Source organism: Petaurus breviceps, unplaced genomic scaffold, assembly GCF_028583685.1.
Source record: "Petaurus breviceps papuanus isolate PSGF00001 unplaced genomic scaffold, PetGlider_PUasm1.0 173, whole genome shotgun sequence".
Lineage (NCBI taxonomy): Eukaryota > Metazoa > Chordata > Mammalia > Diprotodontia > Petauridae > Petaurus > Petaurus breviceps.
The window spans coordinates 34,673,117-34,679,116 of NW_027185759.1; the positions used below are offsets into that span (position 1 = coordinate 34,673,117).

At 36.9% G+C, this 6,000-nt stretch overlaps 1 protein-coding gene across 1 annotated transcript in view; it reads left to right on the plus strand.

Annotated features, from left to right (window-relative positions):
- LOC138157803 (neuroligin-1-like) overlaps positions 1-6,000 on the plus strand; it is a 328,111-nt gene that overhangs the window by 279,107 nt on the left and 43,004 nt on the right. The gene's annotated exons all lie outside the window — the stretch shown is intronic.

A 6,000-nucleotide genomic window follows, 5' to 3' on the forward strand; every position in this document is an offset into this window, starting at 1 on the left:
AATAAATGATTGTTGAATTGTGCCATTAAATTAACATAATACTCTGGTGCTGGGTGAACAACATGAATTCATGCAAGGATTGCTTCTTGGCCCCGTGTTTTTCTACACTCTTTACAAAGGCTTTAGATGGCACACTTGTCCAATTTGCAGATGGCATGAAGCTAGAAGGGTGAGCTAACATGTTGGATGACAGAGCTTGGATCCAAAAAGATCTTGACAAGATAGAAAGATGGGCCAGATCTTAGAAGCTGAATTTTAATTGGAATTAAATGTAAAGTTCTATTCTTGGGTGAAAAGAAAAAAAATAAAACTTCACATGGAAAAGATGGGAGAGGCATGTCTAAGGCAGTGCATGTGGAAAAGATTTGTGGGTTTTAATGGACTTCCAATCTGAAATGGATAAGCAAACAATAAGATGTATCAACCAAAAGAGAAGATTTAGCCATCATAGTATGTGTGAAGAGAGACAATGTGCCCACAATGAGAGGAAGGGAAGATAGACATCTTGTACTCTGTCCTTGTCAGGCCATGTCTGAGTATTCTCTTGATTTCTAGGTGTCACATTTTAGAAGGTACATTGATGCACTGGAGAATGTCTGAAGGATGAGAGAACAACGTGCCATTTGCAGATAGACTGAGGAACTGGGCATGCATGTCCTCTGCCTTTGGGTATTTGAAGATCTGTCACACAGAACAAATTCTAACCTTGTGCTCTGCCTGGCCAAAGAGGGTAGAACCAGGAACAGTGGGTGCTTGAATATTGCGGTGTCTAACAATAATGGTGATGGTAATGGCAATAACAAGCATTCATGTTGTGTTTTAAGGTTTGCAAAAGCATTTTGCAATAAAATCAAATCCCTAGAAAGTAAAACAAAGTGGAAAGGACTTCCTGACAAGACAGTGGGTCCTTCTTTGCACGTTTTATATAATTTTATGTTTTGGCCAGATGATATCATCACTATAGGAAGCTCTTGATAGGAAACTTCCTAAACATGAGAAAGTGGGGGCCTTCTCTTTCAGTGTTCCATGGACCTTGAGAAGTTAAGAACCTTGACTAGAATAGAAGAGCCAATGTGTGTCAAAGTGGGGACTTGAACCCATATTGCCTTGGTTCTAAGCCAAACTTTCTATCTATACTGTCAATTTTTTTCTATTAATAAAATGGTAGCTTTGTGAATCTTGGGCTAATCATGATCGCATGGTTAAGAAAAATAAATGGATGTATTTCTAGAAATGTATCTTAAGTAGTTCCAATATTACCATGTGGATATTGAAGACTATTCTACATAATACCCATACTGACTTTTTAATCAGAATAAACATGCTGTTTATTTGACATTTTGGTTGCTGTGATTCAAAGATAGCCTCTATGTCTGGCTAGGGACTATTTTAAGCCCCTTAATTCTTCCGCCTTGCTGCTCATACAAAACATTAATACTCCAATAGAGAATAATTATAATAAATAGGAGGCTACCATGCAGAAAAGTTATAGGGGAAAAGCTTTGAATTTGAGAGAAGACTGATTTGAATTTCTTAAATGCCTACTATGTGCCAGGCACTGTGCCAGGCATTGGGGATCAAGGATAAAAAGAAATTGCTCTCAAAGAACTTGCATTCTATTTCAGGAGTGCATTCTGTTCACAATCAAGTAAAAGCAGGAGAGATACAAAGGAAACACAGGCATTTGGCTGAAACACAGATAACTGGGGGAATTAGGAATATCCCTTTTACAGTAAATGACTCTTGACCTGAGCACTGAATGTACCTAAGGGTTCCAGATGACATAGGTGAAGAGAGGGAGAGAGAATATTTGAGGCCCAGAGAACTATTCAGTCAAGGCACATTTGCTTAATGCCTACTGTGCTTAGTGCTGAGGAAACAAAAAGAGGTAAAAGACAGTCCCTGACCTCCAGCAGTTCACAATCTAATGGGGATGACAAGCAAACAAATATGTACGAACCAGCCATTCATAGGATAAATAGGAAATAATTAACAGAGGAAAAGCACTAGAAATGAGAAAGCTTGGAAAAGGTTTCCTATAGACTTTAGTTGGGACTACAAGGAAGCTAGAGAAGGCAGTGGGCAGGAGGAGTAGGGGGGAGGGCCTTCCAGGCATGGAGAACAATCAGAGAAAATGCTCAGAGACAAGAGATGGAACTTCTTAGTCTTTCTGGAACAGAAAGGAGAGCACTATCCCTGAATCAAAGAGTAAATGGTGAGGACTAAGGTATGAGAAGACTGAATAGGTAGGCGTGTACTGGGTTACCAAAGAATTTGAACTAGGCCAACCCTTTTGTCTTGAATATGAATCACCTGAGATCTCACTATTACAAAACTTGTCGTTCACCAGGGGTCCAGGTTGTGAGGGGGAAGAGTTGGGGTTTGAACCAGGCCTTCTGATTCCAAATCCATCATTCCTTTTGCCATACCAAGGCTGACCTAGGTGAGAGTTAGACACTTGAAAAACAAATATTCCAAATATATATTGACTTTACGGTCAATTTGCTGAGTGGAAATAGAATGAATGCTAAGGAAAAATAACAAATAAGGGATTTTGATTGCTCTTCATTTTCAGCAGCACAAGGATTTAAGTGAATTTCTGTTAGATATCAGCTTTGGGGGTCAACTAAATAATACTAAAAAAATGTACTAAGGTTAGAAAAACATCATCAATGTTGAAGATAATACAGACTAATAAATTTTAAAATTTGAGCCTTCTTTTCTCCAACGTGATGAAAACATAAATACTATTATTATCAGCTATCCAACAAGTATTTCTAAAGGCTGGCTATGTGCCCAGAGTTGCTGAATACATGCGAAAGGTTAAAAGGAGTATCCATGTTCTTTGGAAGCTTATATTTTAATTGCGGGTAGCAGTGTATCAATAAGTAGATGCATTTAAGAAAGATAGAGACCTAGATAGAAGGCAGTTTGATAGGACAATGCAATCCCTGTCACCCAAGGAAGGTAGTGCAAATATTATACTACCTACTTTGTAGATAAGGAAACTGAGGCTTGGACAAGGTGGTAATTGTCCATTATCAGAAAGCAAATAAATAGTATACCTGATCTTGTGACTTCATATCCCAGGCCTTGCTTGGCTTTAGAAGTAAGCGACATAGGGGGTATGCCCTTTGGGGCTTCTTGTCTCAAAATCCTGCTCACCTAAGTAATTTCACCATCATGAAGCCATGCCTCTTGCTGCTGGAACACTTTCAGCTTCAAGAAGTTTTAAATGAAATGCAAACCCTCCATGGGGAGAATGCCATCAAGAAGCTAGTGACTCAATTTTTTTAACCTCTTTGTTTCAGACATAGTGGAGTAGAGTGGGGAAAAAAAAACTGGCTATGGAGTCTTGGAGGCCTGGTTACTGGCTATGTGACCTCAGGGGAAAAAAAAACAATTGAATTATGAGTGACCCAGGTTCTTTGTAAGGCTATAAATGAGAGAACTGCCATTCTATATTGGTAGTAGAAATTTCTGCATTGGGAGTTTCCTACATGTAGGATATTACAGCTCTAGAGATCTCCACCGCCATCCCCAAATCCCCAAGCCTAAGTGGGATTAATAGCTTTGAGAACAAGATAAGACAGACCAGTGTGTGTGTGTGTATGTGTGTGTGTGTGTGTGTGTGTGTGTGTGTGTGTGTCATGGATGCTTTTGCAGTCTGGTGATGCCATTAGGCCCTTTCTCAGAATAACATTTTTAAAGAAATGTTAAATTTCAGATAGAGATTAATAAAAATAAAGAAGAATTTCTCCCCTGTTAGGTTGCTCAGTAGATAGAATAATGAACCCAGAGTGAGGAGAATTTGAGTTCAAATCTGATATCAGGCATTAGATGTGTGCTGGGCAAGGCACTTAACCCTCTTTGCTTTGGTTTCCTAAACTGTAAAAGGAAGACATACCAGAGAAGGAAAATGCAGACCATTCCAGTATCTTTGCCAAGAAAACCCCAGGTCAAAGTACATGTGGTCACATAGAGTCAGAGAAGACTGAACAGCTACAATAATAGCAACATTTCAGAGCTATCCTGTGGATTTTATATTTTTTATTTATAAATTTATAAATTTGAAAAACTATAGCATAGTGTCACTTAATCTCTCAAAGCCTCAGTTTCCTCATCTATAAAACAGGAATAATTGTATTTACCCCACCTAACTTCCAGGGTGAATATAAGAAAGATGCTTTTGAAACTTTAAAGAACTACCCATATGACATGTTTTCGTCACTTTTATTAATACTTATTATATTTATTAAAATAAGTTAATATGCATTTCAACAGCACCAAAGCCATGAGCCCATAACTGAAATCTACCTTCACCTGATTATAAAGTGTAAAATAATGCCTTTCATTTCCTTATTATGGTGATTCATCTGATTTTTGCAAACATGCCGTCTTTCTGGAATCTATAAACAGAGATGCAGATGTGAAGATTAGGGTATATGAGCATATTGTGGGACATTATAATTCTAGAAAACTGGAGGGGAAGTGATTTACTTTACTAAATAAAAACTCAGAAGTTCACTCGGTCAATGGTAAACTACTGTTTAGTGTTACTCAAGAAATAGTTATTGGATGAATGAAAAGGTAAAGGAAGGAATGAATTAATGGATGAATGGAGTGAATGAATGGCTTAATGAATTGGATAAATGAATTAATAGAATAAATGAAGGGATAAAATAATGAGTGAAGAGGAGAGAGAGAGACATGCAGAGTGAGCAAGAGAAAGAGAGAGAGAGAGAGAGAGAGAGAGAGAGAGAGAGAGAGAGAGAGAGAGAGAGAGAGAGAGAGAGAGAGAGAGAGAGAGAGAGATCACAAGATTATTGGCCTTGATTTTCACTAGATCTTAAGTTTTAAAAACAATATATAATAAACATATAGGGTTCCTCCAAAGTCTTAGTTGAGCTTTGCTTTTTAAATTAATAAAACTGAATATTGAAAAAAGATTTTTGGGATTTCTCAAAATTTTAATATAGGTAAAAGTTGGTTTTAAAAAGTGTCTTAATGTTTGTCTTTTTTGTTTGACCACAAAACAGACAAGTGTAACCTTATAAAAAATTCTATGCTTTTCTTTGGTGAATGTATCAATCATTATTATTGAGCAGCAAGAAAACAAAATCTATAGTTCACTTTTACTAGGCCACTTGGTTTGTTTTTAGTCATTAAATGAAAAGAGAAGAGATTTCACAAGTTATTGACTTAGTTCTATTTTCCAGTCTATAGATGCTAAGAAAAGAATTGACAAATTTATTTTCTCCTTATTCACAACAAGGTGAAAAATATGTTTATTAGTATTGGTGATTTTTCAGCAATACATAGGGAATAAAGTAAAATTTATTTAGACCTTTCGTGTTTCTAAAGATGGAAACCCTAAAATCTTTCCAATACTATTTAGTTCAGAGCATAAATGGAAAATGCATGAAATAAAATTAGGATCCTCATTTTTATATTACTTTATCTAATGTGAAATATCTGATCTATTTGGGATTCTTTTCCCCCACAAAGATGATAAAAATGACTTTTTAGATAAATAAAAATTGTGGATTCTGTGGAATTTTCCCATCATTATCCAAAGGATGTTTCTAAAGTCAGTCAATCTGGTGGAAAGATTTTTGTTCCTCAGCCTCCCACACTTTGATCAATAACCACATGGTTTCATAGACTCAAATCTTCTCCCTCTCTATTTTAATAATGGGCATTTAAATTCCAGTTGTCTGTTCAAGATTAAAAACTGTCCACAAGAAACGAGAAAATGGCATCAAAATAATATGTGAGGATTGATAATCTTGCATAGGAATCACGGCTATAATTCAGTAAGTGTAGATGATGTTACTCTACTTCAGCAGTTTGTGTTGTATTGTGGACAGGAAAAAAAAGGAAGGTAGGAAGGGAGAGAGGAGAGAAGAAGGAAGGAAGGAAGGAAGGAAGGAAGGAAGGAAGGAAGGAAGGAAGGAAGGAAGGAAGGAAGGAAGGAAGGGAGGGAGGGAGGGAGGGAGG